Below are 24,507 nucleotides of genomic sequence, written 5' to 3'. Positions count from 1 at the left end.
CACTGCCCTGACAGCTCACACTGCAGATATACACATTGCACACTGCCCTGACAGCTCACACTGCAGATATACACATTGCACACTGCCCTGACAGCACACAGTGCAGATATTCACATTGCACACTGTCCTGACAGCACACACTGCAGATATTCACGTTGCACACTGCCCTGACAGCTCACACTGCAGATATACACATTGCACAGTGCCCTGACAGCTCACACTGCAGATATACACATTGCACACTGCCCTGACAGCTCACACTGCAGATATACACATTGCACACTGCCCTGACAGCACACACTGCAGATATACACATTGCACAGTGCCCTGACAGCTCACACTGCAGATATACACATTGCACAGTGCCCTGACAGCTCACACTGCAGATATACACATTGCACACTGCCCTGACAGCTCACACTGCAGATATACACATTGCACACTGCCCTGACAGCACACACTGCAGATATACACATTGCACACTGCCCTGACAGCACACAGTGCAGATATACACATTGCACACTGCCCTGACAGCGCACACTGCAGATATACACATTGCACACTGCCCTGACAGCACACACTGCAGATATACACATTGCACACTGCCCTGACAGCACACACTGCAGATATACACATTGCACACTGCCCTGACAGCACACACTGCAGATATACACATTGCACACTGCTCTGACAGCACACACTGCAGATATACACATTGCACACTGCTCTGACAGCACACACTGCAGATATACACATTGCACACTGCCCTGACAGCACACACTGCAGATATACACATTGCACACTGCCCTGACAGCACACACTGCAGATATACACATTGCACACTGCCCTGACAGCACACACTGCAGATATACACATTGCACACTGCCCTGACAGCACACAGTGCAGATATACACATTGCACACTGCCCTGACAGCGCACACTGCAGATATACACATTGCACACTGCTCTGACAGCACACACTGCAGATATACACATTGCACACTACCCTGACAGCTCACACTGCAGATATACACATTGCACACTGCCCTGACAGCACACACTGCAGATATACACATTGCACAGTGCCCTGACAGCACACACTGCAGATATACACATTGCACACTGCTCTGACAGCACACACTGCAGATATACACATTGCACACTGCCCTGACAGCACACACTGCAGATATACACATTGCACAGTGCCCTGACAGCTCACACTGCAGATATACACATTGCACAGTGCCCTGACAGCTCACACTGCAGATATACACATTGCACACTGCTCTGACAGCACACACTGCAGATATACACATTGCACACTGCTCTGACAGCTCACACTGCAGATATACACATTGCACACTGCCCTGACAGCGCACACTGCAGATATACACATTGCACACTGCCCTGACAGCTCACACTGCAGATATACACATTGCACACTGCCCTGACAGCTCACACTGCAGATATACACATTGCACACTGCCCTGACAGCACACAGTGCAGATATACACATTGCACACTGCTCTGACAGCGCACACTGCAGATATACACATTGCACACTGCTCTGACAGCTCACACTGCAGATATACACATTGCACACTGTCCTGACAGCACACAGTGCAGATATACACATTGCACACTGCCCTGACAGTTCACACTGCAGATATTCACATTGCACACTGCCCTGACAGTTCACACTGCAGATATACACATTGCACAGTGCCCTGACAGCACACAGTGCAGATATACACATTGCACACTGCTCTGACAGCACACAGTGCAGATATACACATTGCACACTGCCCTGACAGCGCACACTGCAGATATACACATTGCACACTGCTCTGACAGCTCACACTGCAGATATACACATTGCACACTGTCCTGACAGCACACAGTGCAGATATACACATTGCACACTGCCCTGACAGTTCACACTGCAGATATTCACATTGCACACTGCCCTGACAGTTCACACTGCAGATATACACATTGCACAGTGCCCTGACAGCACACAGTGCAGATATACACATTGCACACTGCCCTGACAGTTCACACTGCAGATATACACATTGCACACTGCTCTGACAGCACACACTGCAGATATACACATTGCACACTGCCCTGACAGCACACAGTGCAGATATACACATTGCACACTGCCCTGACAGTTCACACTGCAGATATACACATTGCACAGTGCCCTGACAGCACACAGTGCAGATATACACATTGCACACTGCCCTGACAGTTCACACTGCAGATATACACATTGCACACTGCTCTGACAGCACACACTGCAGATATACACATTGCACACTGCTCTGACAGCTCACACTGCAGATATACACATTGCACACTGTCCTGACAGCACACACTGCAGATATACACATTGCACACTGCCCTGACAGTTCACACTGCAGATATACACATTGCACACTGCCCTGACAGCACACACTGCAGATATACACATTGCACACTGCCCTGACAGTTCACACTGCAGATATACACATTGCACACTGCCCTGACAGTTCACACTGCAGATATACACATTGCACACTGCCCTGACAGTTCACACTGCAGATATACACATTGCACACTGCCCTGACAGCACACACTGCAGATATACACATTGCACACTGCTCTGACAGCACACACTGCAGATATACACATTGCACACTGCCCTGACAGCTCACACTGCAGATATACACATTGCACACTGCCCTGACAGCGCACACTGCAGATATACACATTGCACACTGCTCTGACAGCGCACACTGCAGATATACACATTGCACACTGCCCTGACAGCTCACACTGCAGATATACACATTGCACAGTGCCCTGACAGCTCACACTGCAGATATACACATTGCACACTGCTCTGACAGCACACACTGCAGATATACACATTGCACACTGCTCTGACAGCACACACTGCAGATATACACATTGCACACTGCCCTGACAGCACACAGTGCAGATATACACATTGCACACTGCCCTGACAGCACACACTGCAGATATACACATTGCACACTGCCCTGACAGCGCACACTGCAGATATACACATTGCACACTGCTCTGACAGCGCACACTGCAGATATACACATTGCACACTGCCCTGACAGCTCACACTGCAGATATACACATTGCACAGTGCCCTGACAGCTCACACTGCAGATATACACATTGCACACTGCCCTGACAGCTCACACTGCAGATATACACATTGCACACTGCCCTGACAGCTCACACTGCAGATATACACATTGCACACTGCTCTGACAGCACACACTGCAGATATACACATTGCACACTGCTCTGACAGCACACACTGCAGATATACACATTGCACACTGCCCTGACAGCACACACTGCAGATATACACATTGCACACTGCCCTGACAGCACACACTGCAGATATACACATTGCACACTGCCCTGACAGCACACACTGCAGATATACACATTGCACAGTGCCCTGACAGCACACAGTGCAGATATACACATTGCACACTGCCCTGACAGCACACACTGCAGATATACACATTGCACACTGCCCTGACAGCTCACACTGCAGATATACACATTGCACACTGCCCTGACGGCTCACACTGCAGATATACACATTGCACACTGCCCTGACAGCACACACTGCAGATATACACATTGCACAGTGCCCTGACAGCTCACACTGCAGATATACACATTGCACACTGCCCTGACAGCTCACACTGCAGATATACACATTGCACACTGCCCTGACAGCACACAGTGCAGATATACACATTGCACACTGCTCTGACAGCACACACTGCAGATATACACATTGCACACTGCCCTGACAGCACACACTGCAGATATACACATTGCACACTGCCCTGACAGCACACACTGCAGATATACACATTGCACACTGCCCTGACAGCACACACTGCAGATATACACATTGCACACTGCTCTGACAGCTCACACTGCAGATATACACATTGCACACTGCCCTGACAGCACACAGTGCAGATATACACATTGCACACTGCCCTGACAGCACACACTGCAGATATACACATTGCACACTGCCCTGGCAGCGCACACTGCAGATATACACATTGCACACTGCCCTGACAGCGCACACTGCAGATATACACATTGCACACTGCCCTGACAGCGCACACTGCAGATATACACATTGCACACTGCCCTGGCAGCGCACACTGCAGATATACACATTGCACACTGCCCTGACAGCACACACTGCAGATATACACATTGCACACTGTCCTGACAGCACACACTGCAGATATACACATTGCACACTGCCCTGACAGCTCACACTGCAGATATACACATTGCACACTGCCCTGACAGCGCACACTGCAGATATACACATTGCACACTGCCCTGACAGCTCACACTGCAGATATACACATTGCACACTGCCCTGACAGCTCACACTGCAGATATACACATTGCACACTGCCCTGACAGCACACACTGCAGATATACACATTGCACACTGCCCAGACAGCTCACACTGCAGATATACACATTGCACACTGCCCTGACAGCTCACACTGCAGATATACACATTGCACACTGCCCTGACAGCACACACTGCAGATATACACATTGCACACTGCCCTGACAGCACACACTGCAGATATACACATTGCACACTGCTCTGACAGCGCACACTGCAGATATACACATTGCACAGTGCCCTGACAGCACACACTGCAGATATACACATTGCACACTGCCCTGACAGCGCACACTGCAGATATACACATTGCACACTGCTCTGACAGCACACAGTGCAGATATACACATTGCACACTGCCCTGACAGTTCACACTGCAGATATACACATTGCACACTGCCCTGACAGCACACAGTGCAGATATACACATTGCACAGTGCTCTGACAGCACACAGTGCAGATATACACATTGCACAGTGCTCTGACAGCACACAGTGCAGATATACACATTGCACAGTGCCCTGACAGCGCACACTGCAGATATACACATTGCACACTGCTCTGACAGCACACAGTGCAGATATACACATTGCACAGTGCCCTGACAGCACACACTGCAGATATACACATTGCACACTGCTCTGACAGCACACAGTGCAGATATACACATTGCACAGTGCCCTGACAGCACACACTGCAGATATACACATTGCACACTGCTCTGACAGCACACAGTGCAGATATACACATTGCACAGTGCCCTGACAGCTCACACTGCAGATATACACATTGCACACTGCTCTGACAGCACACAGTGCAGATATACACATTGCACAGTGCCCTGACAGCTCACACTGCAGATATACACATTGCACACTGCCCTGACAGCTCACACTGCAGATATACACATTGCACACTGCCCTGACAGCGCACACTGCAGATATACACATTGCACACTGCCCTGACAGCTCACACTGCAGATATACACATTGCACACTGCCCTGACAGCTCACACTGCAGATATACACATTGCACACTGCCCTGACAGCACACAGTGCAGATATACACATTGCACACTGCTCTGACAGCACACACTGCAGATATACACATTGCACACTGCTCTGACAGCACACACTGCAGATATACACATTGCACACTGCCCTGACAGCACACAGTGCAGATATACACATTGCACACTGCTCTGACAGCACACACTGCAGATATACACATTGCACACTGCCCTGACAGCTCACACTGCAGATATACACATTGCACACTGCTCTGACAGCACACAGTGCAGATATACACATTGCACAGTGCCCTGACAGCGCACACTGCAGATATACACATTGCACACTGCTCTGACAGCACACAGTGCAGATATACACATTGCACACTGCTCTGACAGCACACAGTGCAGATATACACATTGCACAGTGCCCTGACAGCACACACTGCAGATATACACATTGCACAGTGCCCTGACAGCACACAGTGCAGATATACACATTGCACATTGCTCTGACAGCACACAGTGCAGATATACACATTGCACACTGCCCTGACAGCGCACACTGCAGATATACACATTGCACACTGCCCTGACAGCACACACTGCAGATATACACATTGCACACTGCCCTGACAGCACACAGTGCAGATATACACATTGCACACTGCTCTGACAGCACACAGTGCAGATATACACATTGCACACTGCCCTGACAGCTCACACTGCAGATATACACATTGCACACTGCTCTGACAGCACACACTGCAGATATACACATTGCACAGTGCCCTGACAGCACACATTGCAGATATACACATTGCACACTGCTCTGACAGCACACACTGCAGATATACACATTGCACAGTGCCCTGACAGCACACACTGCAGATATACACATTGCACACTGCTGTGACAGCACACACTGCAGATATACACATTGCACAGTGCCCTGACAGCTCACACTGCAGATATACACATTGCACACTGCTCTGACAGCACACACTGCAGATATACACATTGCACAGTGCCCTGACAGCGCACACTGCAGATATACACATTGCACACTGCTCTGACAGCACACAGTGCAGATATACACATTGCACACTGCTCTGACAGCACACAGTGCAGATATACACATTGCACAGTGCCCTGACAGCGCACACTGCAGATATACACATTGCACACTGCCCTGACAGCACACACTGCAGATATACACATTGCACACTGCCCTGACAGCACACAGTGCAGATATACACATTGCACACTGCTCTGACAGCACACAGTGCAGATATACACATTGCACAGTGCCCTGACAGCACACACTGCAGATATACACATTGCACACTGCTCTGACAGCACACAGTGCAGATATACACATTGCACAGTGCCCTGACAGCACACACTGCAGATATACACATTGCACACTGCTCTGACAGCACACAGTGCAGATATACACATTGCACAGTGCCCTGACAGCTCACACTGCAGATATACACATTGCACACTGCTCTGACAGCACACAGTGCAGATATACACATTGCACAGTGCCCTGACAGCTCACACTGCAGATATACACATTGCACACTGCCCTGACAGCTCACACTGCAGATATACACATTGCACACTGCCCTGACAGCGCACACTGCAGATATACACATTGCACACTGCCCTGACAGCTCACACTGCAGATATACACATTGCACACTGCCCTGACAGCTCACACTGCAGATATACACATTGCACACTGCCCTGACAGCACACAGTGCAGATATACACATTGCACACTGCTCTGACAGCACACACTGCAGATATACACATTGCACACTGCTCTGACAGCACACACTGCAGATATACACATTGCACACTGCCCTGACAGCACACAGTGCAGATATACACATTGCACACTGCTCTGACAGCACACACTGCAGATATACACATTGCACACTGCCCTGACAGCTCACACTGCAGATATACACATTGCACACTGCTCTGACAGCACACAGTGCAGATATACACATTGCACAGTGCCCTGACAGCGCACACTGCAGATATACACATTGCACACTGCTCTGACAGCACACAGTGCAGATATACACATTGCACACTGCTCTGACAGCACACAGTGCAGATATACACATTGCACAGTGCCCTGACAGCACACACTGCAGATATACACATTGCACAGTGCCCTGACAGCACACAGTGCAGATATACACATTGCACATTGCTCTGACAGCACACAGTGCAGATATACACATTGCACACTGCCCTGACAGCGCACACTGCAGATATACACATTGCACACTGCCCTGACAGCACACACTGCAGATATACACATTGCACACTGCCCTGACAGCACACAGTGCAGATATACACATTGCACACTGCTCTGACAGCACACAGTGCAGATATACACATTGCACACTGCCCTGACAGCTCACACTGCAGATATACACATTGCACACTGCTCTGACAGCACACACTGCAGATATACACATTGCACAGTGCCCTGACAGCACACACTGCAGATATACACATTGCACACTGCTCTGACAGCACACACTGCAGATATACACATTGCACAGTGCCCTGACAGCACACACTGCAGATATACACATTGCACACTGCTGTGACAGCACACACTGCAGATATACACATTGCACAGTGCCCTGACAGCTCACACTGCAGATATACACATTGCACACTGCTCTGACAGCACACACTGCAGATATACACATTGCACAGTGCCCTGACAGCGCACACTGCAGATATACACATTGCACACTGCTCTGACAGCACACAGTGCAGATATACACATTGCACACTGCTCTGACAGCACACAGTGCAGATATACACATTGCACAGTGCCCTGACAGCGCACACTGCAGATATACACATTGCACACTGCCCTGACAGCACACACTGCAGATATACACATTGCACACTGCCCTGACAGCACACAGTGCAGATATACACATTGCACACTGCTCTGACAGCACACAGTGCAGATATACACATTGCACACTGCCCTGACAGCGCACACTGCAGATATACACATTGCACACTGCTCTGACAGCACACACTGCAGATATACACATTGCACACTGCCCTGACAGCGCACACTGCAGATATACACATTGCACACTGCTCTGACAGCACACAGTGCAGATATACACATTGCACAGTGCCCTGACAGCTCACACTGCAGATATACACATTGCACACTGCCCTGACAGCTCACACTGCAGATATACACATTGCACAGTGCCCTGACAGCTCACACTGCAGATATACACATTGCACAGTGCCCTGACAGCGCACACTGCAGATATACACATTGCACACTGCCCTGACAGCACACAGTGCAGATATACACATTGCACAGTGCCCTGACAGCGCACACTGCAGATATACACATTGCACACTGCCCTGACAGCACACACTGCAGATATACACATTGCACACTGCCCTGACAGCTCACACTGCAGATATACACATTGCACACTGCTCTGACAGCACACAGTGCAGATATACACATTGCACACTGCCCTGACAGCACACACTGCAGATATACACATTGCACACTGCTCTGACAGCACACAGTGCAGATATACACATTGCACACTGCTCTGACAGCACACAGTGCAGATATACACATTGCACACTGCCCTGACAGCACACACTGCAGATATACACATTGCACACTGCCCTGACAGCTCACACTGCAGATATACACATTGCACAGTGCCCTGACAGCTCACACTGCAGATATACACATTGCACACTGCCCTGACAGCTCACACTGCAGATATACACATTGCACACTGCCCTGACAGCACACACTGCAGATATACACATTGCACACTGCCCTGACAGCTCACACTGCAGATATACACATTGCACAGTGCCCTGACAGCACACACTGCAGATATACACATTGCACACTGCCCTGACAGCACACAGTGCAGATATACACATTGCACAGTGCCCTGACAGCACACACTGCAGATATACACATTGCACACTGTCCTGACAGCTCACACTGCAGATATACACATTGCACACTGCTCTGACAGCACACACTGCAGATATACACATTGCACACTGCCCTGACAGCTCACACTGCAGATATACACATTGCACACTGCCCTGACAGCACACAGTGCAGATATACACATTGCACAGTGCCCTGACAGCACACACTGCAGATATACACATTGCACACTGCCCTGACAGCACACAGTGCAGATATACACATTGCACACTGCTCTGACAGCACACACTGCAGATATACACATTGCACACTGCCCTGACAGCACACACTGCAGATATACACATTGCACACTGCCCTGACAGCACACACTGCAGATATACACATTGCACACTGCTCTGACAGCACACACTGCAGATATACACATTGCACACTGCCCTGACAGCACACAGTGCAGATATACACATTGCACACTGTCCTGACAGCACACACTGCAGATATACACATTGCACACTGTCCTGACAGCACACAGTGCAGATATACACATTGCACACTGCCCTGGCAGCACACACTGCAGATATACACATTGCACACTGCTCTGACAGCTCACACTGCAGATATACACATTGCACACTGCCCTGACAGCTCACACTGCAGATATACACATTGCACACTGCCCTGACAGCACACAGTGCAGATATACACATTGCACACTGCTCTGACAGCACACACTGCAGATATACACATTGCACACTGCCCTGACAGCGCACACTGCAGATATACACATTGCACAGTGCCCTGACAGCACACAGTGCAGATATACACATTGCACACTGCTCTGACAGCACACACTGCAGATATACACATTGCACACTGCTCTGACAGCTCACACTGCAGATATACACATTGCACACTGCCCTGACAGCTCACACTGCAGATATACACATTGCACACTGCTCTGACAGCTCACACTGCAGATATATACATTGCACACTGCTCTGACAGCTCACACTGCAGATATACACATTGCACACTGCCCTGACAGCACACACTGCAGATATACACATTGCACAGTGCCCTGACAGCACACACTGCAGATATACACATTGCACACTGTCCTGACAGCTCACACTGCAGATATACACATTGCACACTGCCCTGACAGCTCACACTGCAGATATACACATTGCACACTGCTCTGACAGCACACACTGCAGATATACACATTTCACACTGCCCTGACAGCACACACTGCAGATATACACATTGCACAGTGCCCTGACAGCACACACTGCAGATATACACATTGCACACTGCCCTGACAGCACACACTGCAGATATACACATTGCACACTGCCCTGACAGCACACACTGCAGATATACACATTGCACACTGTCCTGACAGCTCACACTGCAGATATACACATTGCACACTGCCCTGACAGCTCACACTGCAGATATACACATTGCACACTGCCCTGACAGCACACACTGCAGATATTCACATTGCACACTGCTCTGACAGCACACACTGCAGATATACACATTGCACAGTGCCCTGACAGCTCACACTGCAGATATACACATTGCACAGCGCCCTGACAGCACACACTGCAGATATACACATTGCACACTGCTCTGACAGCACACACTGCAGATATACACATTGCACACTGCTCTGACAGCGCACACTGCAGATATACACATTGCACACTGCCCTGACAGCTCACACTGCAGATATACACATTGCACACTGCCCTGACAGCACACACTGCAGATATACACATTGCACACTGCCCTGACAGCACACAGTGCAGATATACACATTGCACACTGCCCTGACAGCTCACACTGCAGATATACACATTGCACACTGCCCTGACAGCTCACACTGCAGATATACACATTGCACACTGCCCTGACAGCTCACACTGCAGATATACACATTGCACACTGCCCTGACAGCACACACTGCAGATATACACATTGCACACTGCCCTGACAGCACACAGTGCAGATATACACATTGCACACTGCCCTGGCAGCGCACACTGCAGATATACACATTGCACACTGCTCTGACAGCGCACACTGCAGATATACACATTGCACACTGCCCTGACAGCTCACACTGCAGATATACACATTGCACACTGCCCTGACAGCACACACTGCAGATATACACATTGCACAGTGCCCTGACAGCACACACTGCAGATATACGCATTGCACACTGTCCTGACAGCACACACTGCAGATATACACATTGCACACTGCTCTGACAGCACACACTGCAGATATACACATTGCACACTGCCCTGACAGCACACACTGCAGATATACACATTGCACACTGCCCTGACAGCACACACTGCAGATATACACATTGCACACTGCCCTGGCAGCGCACACTGCAGATATACACATTGCACACTGCCCTGACAGCACACAGTGCAGATATACACATTGCACACTGCCCTGACAGCACACACTGCAGATATACACATTGCACACTGCCCTGACAGCTCACACTGCAGATATACACATTGCACACTGCCCTGACAGCTCACACTGCAGATATACACATTGCACACTGCCCTGACAGCACACAGTGCAGATATACACATTGCACACTGCCCTGACAGCACACACTGCAGACATACACACTGCACACTGCCCTGACAGCTCACACTGCAGATATACACATTGCACACTGTCCTGACAGCTCACACTGCAGATATACACATTGCACACTGCCCTGACAGCTCACACTGCAGATATACACATTGCACACTGCTCTGACAGCACACACTGCAGATATACACATTTCACACTGCCCTGACAGCACACACTGCAGATATACACATTGCACACTGCTCTGACAGCACACACTGCAGATATACACATTGCACACTGCCCTGACAGCACACACTGCAGATATACACATTGCACATTGCCCTGACAGCTCACACTGCAGATATACACATTGCACACTGCCCTGACAGCTCACACTGCAGATATACACATTGCACACTGCCCTGACAGCTCACACTGCAGATATACACATTGCACACTGCCCTGACAGCACACACTGCAGATATACACATTGCACACTGCCCTGACAGCTCACACTGCAGATATACACATTGCACACTGCCCTGACAGCTCACACTGCAGATATACACATTGCACAGTGCCCTGACAGCGCACACTGCAGATATACACATTGCACACTGCCCTGACAGCTCACACTGCAGATATACACATTGCACACTGCCCTGACAGCTCACACTGCAGATATACACATTGCACACTGCCCTGACAGCGCACACTGCAGATATACACATTGCACACTGCCCTGACAGCTCACACTGCAGATATACACATTGCACAGTGCCCTGACAGCGCACACTGCAGATATACACATTGCACACTGCCCTGACAGCTCACACTGCAGATATACACATTGCACAGTGCCCTGACAGCACACAGTGCAGATATACACATTGCACACTGCCCTGACAGCTCACACTGCAGATATACACATTGCACAGTGCCCTGACAGCACACAGTGCAGATATACACATTGCACACTGCCCTGACAGCTCACACTGCAGATATACACATTGCACACTGCTCTGACAGCACACACTGCAGATATACACATTGCACACTGCTCTGACAGCTCACACTGCAGATATACACATTGCACACTGCCCTGACAGCTCACACTGCAGATATACACATTGCACACTGCTCTGACAGCTCACACTGCAGATATACACATTGCACACTGCTCTGACAGCTCACACTGCAGATATACACATTGCACACTGCCCTGACAGCACACACTGCAGATATACACATTGCACAGTGCCCTGACAGCACACACTGCAGATATACACATTGCACACTGTCCTGACAGCTCACACTGCAGATATACACATTGCACACTGCCCTGACAGCTCACACTGCAGATATACACATTGCACACTGCTCTGACAGCACACACTGCAGATATACACATTTCACACTGCCCTGACAGCACACACTGCAGATATACACATTGCACAGTGCCCTGACAGCACACACTGCAGATATACACATTGCACACTGCCCTGACAGCACACACTGCAGATATACACATTGCACACTGCCCTGACAGCACACACTGCAGATATACACATTGCACACTGTCCTGACAGCTCACACTGCAGATATACACATTGCACACTGCCCTGACAGCTCACACTGCAGATATACACATTGCACACTGCTCTGACAGCACACACTGCAGATATTCACATTGCACACTGCTCTGACAGCACACACTGCAGATATACACATTGCACACTGCCCTGACAGCACACACTGCAGATATACACATTGCACACTGCTCTGACAGCACACACTGCAGATATACACATTGCACACTGCCCTGACAGCTCACACTGCAGATATACACATTGCACACTGCTCTGACAGCACACACTGCAGATATTCACATTGCACACTGCCCTGACAGCTCACACTGCAGATATACACATTGCACACTGCCCTGACAGCTCACACTGCAGATATACACATTGCACACTGCCCTGACAGCTCACACTGCAGATATACACATTGCACACTGCCCTGACAGCACACACTGCAGATATACACATTGCACACTGCCCTGACAGCTCACACTGCAGATATACACATTGCACACTGCCCTGACAGCTCACACTGCAGATATACACATTGCACAGTGCCCTGACAGCGCACACTGCAGATATACACATTGCACACTGCCCTGACAGCTCACACTGCAGATATACACATTGCACACTGCCCTGACAGCACACACTGCAGATATACACATTGCACAGTGTCCTGACAGCTCACACTGCAGATATACACATTGCACACTGCCCTGACAGTTCACACTGCAGATATACACATTGCACACTGCCCTGACAGCACACAGTGCAGATATACACATTGCACACTGCCCTGACAGCACACAGTGCAGATATACACATTGCACACTGCCCTGACAGCACACAGTGCAGATATACACATTGCACACTGCCCTGACAGCTCACACTGCAGATATACACATTGCACAGTGCCCTGACAGCTCACACTGCAGATATACACATTGCACACTGCCCTGACAGCACACACTGCAGATATACACATTGCACAGTGCCCTGACAGCTCACACTGCAGATATACACATTGCACACTGCCCTGACAGCTCACACTGCAGATATACACATTGCACACTGCCCTGACAGCTCACACTGCAGATATACACATTGCACACTGCCCTGACAGCACACACTGCAGATATACACATTGCACACTGCCCTGACAGCTCACACTGCAGATATACACATTGCACACTGCTCTGACAGCACACACTGCAGATATAGACATTGCACACTGCCCTGACAGCACACACTGCAGATATACACATTGCACAGTGCCCTGGCAGCACACACTGCAGATATACACATTGCACACTGCTCTGACAGCACACACTGCAGATATACACATTGCACACTGCCCTGACAGCTCACACTGCAGATATACACATTGCACAGTGCCCTGGCAGCACACACTGCAGATATACACATTGCACACTGCCCTGACAGCACACACTGCAGATATACACATTGCACACTGCCCTGACAGCTCACACTGCAGATATACACATTGCACAGTGCCCTGACAGCACACACTGCAGATATACACATTGCACACTGCCCTGACAGCACACACTGCAGATATACACATTGCACACTGCCCTGACAGCTCACACTGCAGATATACACATTGCACAGTGCCCTGACAGCACACAGTGCAGATATACACATTGCACACTGCCCTGACAGCACACACTGCAGATATACACATTGCACACTGCTCTGACAGCACACACTGCAGATATACACATTGCACAGTGCCCTGACAGCTCACACTGCAGATATACACATTGCACACTGTCCTGACAGTTCACACTGCAGATATACACATTGCACACTGCCCTGACAGCTCACACTGCAGATATACACATTGCACACTGCCCTGACAGCACACACTGCAGATATACACATTGCACAGTGCCCTGACAGCTCACACTGCAGATATACACATTGCGCACTGTCCTGACAGTTCACACTGCAGATATACACATTGCACACTGCCCTGACAGCACACACTGCAGATATACACATTGCACACTGCCCTGACAGCACACACTGCAGATATACACATTGCACACTGCCCTGACAGCACACACTGCAGATATACACATTGCACACTGCTCTGACAGCTCACACTGCAGATATACACATTGCACACTGCCCTGACAGCTCACACTGCAGATATACACATTGCACACTGCCCTGACAGCACACAGTGCAGATATACACATTGCACACTGCTCTGACAGCACACACTGCAGATATACACATTGCACACTGCCCTGACAGCTCACACTGCAGATATACACATTGCACACTGCCCTGACAGCACACAGTGCAGATATACACATTGCACACTGCTCTGACAGCTCACACTGCAGATATACACATTGCACACTGCTCTGACAGCTCACACTGCAGATATACACATTGCACACTGCCCTGACAGCACACAGTGCAGATATACACATTGCACACTGCTCTGACAGCTCACACTGCAGATATACACATTGCACAGTGCCCTGACAGCACACAGTGCAGATATACACATTGCACACTGCTCTGACAGCTCACACTGCAGATATACACATTGCACACTGCCCTGACAGCACACACTGCAGATATACACATTGCACACTGCTCTGACAGCACACACTGCAGATATACACATTGCACACTGCCCTGACAGCTCACACTGCAGATATACACATTGCACACTGCCCTGACAGCTCACACTGCAGATATACACATTGCACAGTGCCCTGACAGCTCACACTGCAGATATACACATTGCACACTGCCCTGACAGCTCACACTGCAGATATACACATTGCACACTGCTCTGACAGCACACACTGCAGATATACACATTGCACACTGCCCTGACAGCACACACTGCAGATATACACATTGCACACTGCTCTGACAGCACACACTGCAGATATACACATTGCACACTGCCCTGACAGCTCACACTGCAGATATACACATTGCACAGTGCCCTGACAGCACACAGTGCAGATATACACATTGCACACTGTCCTGACAGTTCACACTGCAGATATACACATTGCACACTGCCCTGACAGCACACACTGCAGATATACACATTGCACACTGCCCTGACAGCACACACTGCAGATATACACATTGCACACTGCCCTGACAGCACACACTGCAGATATACACATTGCACAGTGCCCTGACAGCACACAGTGCAGATATACACATTGCACACTGTCCTGACAGTTCACACTGCAGATATACACATTGCACACTGCCCTGACAGCACACACTGCAGATATACACATTGCACACTGCCCTGACAGCACACACTGCAGATATACACATTGCACACTGCTCTGACAGCTCACACTGCAGATATACACATTGCACACTGCCCTGACAGCTCACACTGCAGATATACACATTGCACACTGCCCTGACAGCACACAGTGCAGATATACACATTGCACACTGCTCTGACAGCACACACTGCAGATATACACATTGCACACTGCCCTGACAGCTCACACTGCAGATATACACATTGCACACTGCCCTGACAGCACACAGTGCAGATATACACATTGCACACTGCTCTGACAGCTCACACTGCAGATATACACATTGCACACTGCTCTGACAGCTCACACTGCAGATATACACATTGCACACTGCTCTGACAGCTCACACTGCAGATATACACATTGCACACTGCCCTGACAGCACACAGTGCAGATATACACATTGCACACTGCTCTGACAGCTCACACTGCAGATATACACATTGCACAGTGCCCTGACAGCACACAGTGCAGATATACACATTGCACACTGCTCTGACAGCACACACTGCAGATATACACATTGCACACTGCCCTGACAGCACACAGTGCAGATATACACATTGCACACTGCTCTGACAGCACACACTGCAGATATACACATTGCACACTGCTCTGACAGCTCACACTGCAGATATACACATTGCACAGTGCCCTGACAGCTCACACTGCAGATATACACATTGCACACTGCCCTGACAGCACACAGTGCAGATATACACATTGCACACTGCCCTGGCAGCACACACTGCAGATATACACATTGCACACTGCCCTGACAGCTCACACTGCAGATATACACATTGCACACTGCCCTGACAGCTCACACTGCAGATATACACATTGCACACTGCCCTGACAGCACACACTGCAGATATACACATTGCACACTGCCCTGTCAGCACACACTGCAGATATACACATTGCACAGTGCCCTGACAGCACACACTGCAGATATACACATTGCACACTGCTCTGACAGCTCACACTGCAGATATACACATTGCACACTGCCCTGACAGCACACACTGCAGATATACACATTGCACACTGCCCTGACAGCACACACTGCAGATATACACATTGCACACTGCCCTGACAGCACACACTGCAGATATACACATTGCACACTGCCCTGACAGCACACACTGCAGATATACACATTGCACAGTGCCCTGACAGCACACAGTGCAGATATACACATTGCACACTGCTCTGACAGCTCACACTGCAGATATACACATTGCACACTGCCCTGACAGCACACACTGCAGATATACACATTGCACACTGCCCTGACAGCACACACTGCAGATATACACATTGCACAGTGCTCTGACAGCTCACACTGCAGATATACACATTGCACACTGCCCTGACAGCACACACTGCAGATATACACATTGCACACTGCCCTGACAGCACACACTGCAGATATACACATTGCACACTGCTCTGACAGCTCACACTGCAGATATACACATTGCACACTGCCCTGACAGCACACACTGCAGATATACACATTGCACACTGCCCTGACAGCGCACACTGCAGATATACACATTGCACACTGCTCTGACAGCACACAGTGCAGATATACACATTGCACACTGCCCTGACAGCACACACTGCAGATATACACATTGCACACTGCCCTGACAGCACACAGTGCAGATATACACATTGCACACTGCCCTGACAGCACACACTGCAGATATACACATTGCACACTGCCCTGACAGCACACAGTGCAGATATACACATTGCACAGTGCCCTGACAGCACACAGTGCAGATATACACATTGCACACTGCCCTGACAGCACATACTGCAGATATACACATTGCACACTGCCCTGACAGCACACAGTGCAGATATACACATTGCACACTGCCCTGACAGCACACACTGCAGATATACACATTGCACACTGCCCTGACAGCACACAGTGCAGATATACACATTGCACACTGCCCTGACAGCACACACTGCAGATATACACATTGCACACTGCCCTGACAGCACACACTGCAGATATACACATTGCACACTGCTCTGACAGCACACACTGCAGATATACACATTGCACACTGCCCTGACAGCACACAGTGCAGATATACACATTGCACACTGCTCTGACAGCACACACTGCAGATATACACATTGCACACTGCCCTGACAGCACACACTGCAGATATACACATTGCACACTGCCCTGACAGCACACAGTGCAGATATACACATTGCACACTGCTCTGACAGCACACACTGCAGATATACACATTGCACAGTGCCCTGACAGCACACACTGCAGATATACACATTGCACACTGCCCTGACAGCTCACACTGCAGATATACACATTGCACACTGCCCTGACAGCTCACACTGCAGATATACACATTGCACACTGCCCTGACAGCACACACTGCAGATATACACATTGCACACTGCCCTGACAGCACACACTGCAGATATACACATTGCACACTGCCCTGACAGCACACACTGCAGATATACACATTGCACACTGCCCTGACAGCACACACTGCAGATACACACATTGCACACTGCCCTGACAGCACACAGTGCAGATATACACATTGCACACTGCCCTGACAGTTCACACTGCAGATATACACATTGCACACTGCTCTGACAGCACACACTGCAGATATACACATTGCACACTGCCCTGACAGCTCACACTGCAGATATACACATTGCACACTGCCCTGACAGCACACACTGCAGATATACACATTGCACACTGCCCTGACAGCACACACTGCAGATATACACATTGCACACTGCTCTGACAGCACACACTGCAGATATACACATTGCACACTGCTCTGACAGCGCACACTGCAGATATACACATTGCACACTGCCCTGACAGCTCACACTGCAGATATTCACATTGCACAGTGTCCTGACAGCTCACACTGCAGATATACACATTGCACACTGCCCTGACAGCTCACACTGCAGATATACACATTGCACACTGCCCTGACAGCTCACACTGCAGATATACACATTGCACACTGCTCTGACAGCTCACACTGCAGATATACACATTGCACACTGCCCTGACAGCGCACACTGCAGATATACACATTGCACACTGCCCTGACAGCTCACACTGCAGATATACACATTGCACAGTGCCCTGACAGCTCACACTGCAGATATACACATTGCACACTGCCCTGACAGCACACACTGCAGATATACACATTGCACACTGCTCTGACAGCACACACTGCAGATATACACATTGCACACTGCCCTGACAGCTCACACTGCAGATATACACATTGCACACTGCCCTGACAGCTCACACTGCAGATATACACATTGCACACTGCTCTGACAGCTCACACTGCAGATACACACATTGCACACTGCCCTGACAGCACACAGTGCAGATATACACATTGCACACTGCCCTGACAGTTCACACTGCAGATATACACATTGCACACTGCTCTGACAGCACACACTGCAGATATACACATTGCACACTGCCCTGACAGCTCACACTGCAGATATACACATTGCACACTGCCCTGACAGCACACACTGCAGATATACACATTGCACACTGCCCTGACAGCACACACTGCAGATATACACATTGCACACTGCTCTGACAGCACACACTGCAGATATACACATTGCACACTGCTCTGACAGCGCACACTGCAGATATACACATTGCACACTGCCCTGACAGCTCACACTGCAGATATACACATTGCAAACTGCCCTGACAGCTCACACTGCAGATATACACATTGCACACTGCCCTGACAGCACACACTGCAGATATACACATTGCACACTGCCCTGACAGCGCACACTGCAGATATACACATTGCACACTGCCCTGACAGCACACACTGCAGATATACACATTGCACACTGCCCTGACAGCACACACTGCAGATACACACATTGCACACTGCTCTGACAGTTCACACTGCAGATATACACATTGCACACTGCTCTGACAGTTCACACTGCAGATATACACATTGCACACTGCCCTGACAGTTCACACTGCAGATATACACATTGCACACTGCTCTGACAGCACACACTGCAGATATACACATTGCACACTGCCCTGACAGCTCACACTGCAGATATACACATTGCACACTGCTCTGACAGTTCACACTGCAGATATACACATTGCACACTGCTCTGACAGTTCACACTGCAGATATACACATTGCACACTGCTCTGACAGCTCACACTGCAGATATACACATTGCACACTGCTCTGACAGTTCACACTGCAGATATACACATTGCACACTGCCCTGACAGTTCACACTGCAGATATACACATTGCACACTGCTCTGACAGCACACACTGCAGATATACACATTGCACACTGCCCTGACAGCTCACACTGCAGATATACACATTGCACACTGCCCTGACAGCACACACTGCAGATATACACATTGCACACTGCCCTGACAGCACACACTGCAGATATACACATTGCACACTGCTCTGACAGCACACACTGCAGATATACACATTGCACACTGCTCTGACAGCGCACACTGCAGATATACACATTGCACACTGCCCTGACAGCACACACTGCAGATATACACATTGCACAGTGTCCTGACAGCTCACACTGCAGATATACACATTGCACACTGCCCTGACAGCTCACACTGCAGATATACACATTGCACACTGCCCTGACAGCTCACACTGCAGATATACACATTGCACACTGCTCTGACAGCTCACACTGCAGATATACACATTGCACACTGCCCTGACAGCTCACACTGCAGATATACACATTGCACAGTGCCCTGACAGCGCACACTGCAGATATACACATTGCACACTGCCCTGACAGCTCACACTGCAGATATACACATTGCACAGTGCCCTGACAGCTCACACTGCAGATATACACATTGCACACTGCCCTGACAGCTCACACTGCAGATATACACATTGCACACTGCTCTGACAGCACACACTGCAGATATACACATTGCACACTGCCCTGACAGCACACAGTGCAGATATACACATTGCACACTGCCCTGACAGCTCACACTGCAGATATACACATTGCACAGTGCCCTGACAGCTCACACTGCAGATATACACATTGCACACTGCCCTGACAGCACACAGTGCAGATATACACATTGCACAGTGCCCTGACAGCACACAGTGCAGATATACACATTGCACACTGCCCTGACAGCTCACACTGCAGATATACACATTGCACACTGTCCTGACAGCACACACTGCAGATATACACATTGCACACTGCTCTGACAGCACACACTGCAGATATACACATTGCACACTGCCCTGACAGCACACACTGCAGATATACACATTGCACACTGCCCTGACAGCTCACACTGCAGATATACACATTGCACACTGCTCTGACAGCACACACTGCAGATATACACATTGCACAGTGCCCTGACAGCACACACTGCAGATATACACATTGCACAGTGCCCTGACAGCACACACTGCAGATATACACATTGCACACTGCCCTGACAGCTCACACTGCAGATATACACATTGCACAGTGCCCTGACAGCACACACTGCAGATATACACATTGCACACTGCCCTGACAGCTCACACTGCAGATATACACATTGCACACTGCTCTGACAGCACACACTGCAGATATACACATTGCACACTGCTCTGACAGCACACACTGCAGATATACACATTGCACAGTGCCCTGACAGCTCACACTGCAGATATACACATTGCACAGTGCCCTGACAGCACACACTGCAGATATACACATTGCACACTGCCCTGACAGCACACACTGCAGATATTCACATTGCACAGTGCCCTGACAGCTCACACTGCAGATATACACATTGCACACTGCCCTGACAGCTCACACTGCAGATATACACATTGCACACTGCCCTGACAGCTCACACTGCAGATATACACATTGCACAGTGTCCTGACAGCTCACACTGCAGATATACACATTGCACACTGCCCTGACAGCTCACACTGCAGATATACACATTGCACACTGCCCTGACAGCTCACACTGCAGATATACACATTGCACACTGCCCTGACAGCTCACACTGCAGATATACACATTGCACAGTGTCCTGACAGCTCACACTGCAGATATACACATTGCACACTGCCCTGACAGCACACACTGCAGATATACACATTGCACACTGCCCTGACAGCTCACACTGCAGATATACACATTGCACACTGCTCTGACAGCGCACACTGCAGATATACACATTGCACACTGCCCTGACAGCTCACACTGCAGATATTGAATGGCGGGGCAGGCTCGAGGGGCCAGATGGCCTACTCCTGCTCCTAGTTCTTATGTTCTTATGTTCTTACCCTAAATTGCATTAAGGTAGACAAGTCTCCGGGGCCGGATGGGATCGATCCCAGGTTACTGCGGGAGGCCAGGGAAGAAATAGCTGATATCTTCACATCCTCTTTGACCACAGGCGAGGTTCCAGAGGACTGGAGAATAGCCAATGTTGTTCCTTTGGTTAAGAAAGGAAGCAGGGATAATCCTGGAAATTATCGACCGGTGAGCCTGACGTCAGTGGTGGAGAAGCTTTTGGAGCAGATACTGAGGGACAGGATATGTACACATTTGGAGGAAAATGGACTAGTTAGTGACAGGCAGCATGGTCTTATACGGGGAAGGTCATGTTCCACCAACTTGATTGAGTTTTTTGAAGAATCATAGAATCCCTACAGTGCCGAAGGAGGCCATTCAGCCCATCGAGCCTGTACCGACAACAATCCCACCCAGGCCCTGTCCCCGTAACCCCATATATTTACCCTGCTAATCTCCCGACACTAAGGCTCAATTTAGCATGGCCAATCCACCTAACCTGCACATCTTTGGAGTGTGGGAGGAAACCGGAGCACCCGGAGGAAACCCATGCAGACACAGGGAGAATGTGCAAACTCCACACAGACAGTCACCCGAGGCCGGAATTGAACACGGGTCCCTGGCCCTGTGAAGCAGCAGAGCTAACCTCTGCACTCAAAAGGTGAAGAAGGGAAAGGGTTAATGTTTTTTTTTGTACTCAATGTATTTTGTGCCTAAAAGGTTGAACTTTGTACCTGGAATGTATCATAAACATAACTCTTCCTTATGGCTAGTCTCCCCTTTATTTATATTGCTCCTGGTAGTAGTATAAGCCATTTGTTCATGGTTTCATCTTTAACTTTTAGTAGTATAAGCCATTTGTTCATGGTTCCCTTGCTTGTTTATATCATTCTGATAAAACAGACAGTTAAATGTAGATGTAGGGTTGTAAGTCTTACTTTTTCCGTAGGCTTGTCTATGATTAAAACAAAGGAAGCAGCTATCAAATGGTAGAGTGCGAGAATGGCCGTTTGAAGGAGGACAGCTGCACTTGT

This window comes from Mustelus asterias, chromosome 6, assembly GCF_964213995.1.
Source record: "Mustelus asterias chromosome 6, sMusAst1.hap1.1, whole genome shotgun sequence".
Classification (NCBI taxonomy): Eukaryota; Metazoa; Chordata; class Chondrichthyes; order Carcharhiniformes; family Triakidae; genus Mustelus; species Mustelus asterias.
The sequence above is the reverse complement of the archived record's forward strand: the minus strand, read 5'-3'. Positions refer to the sequence as shown.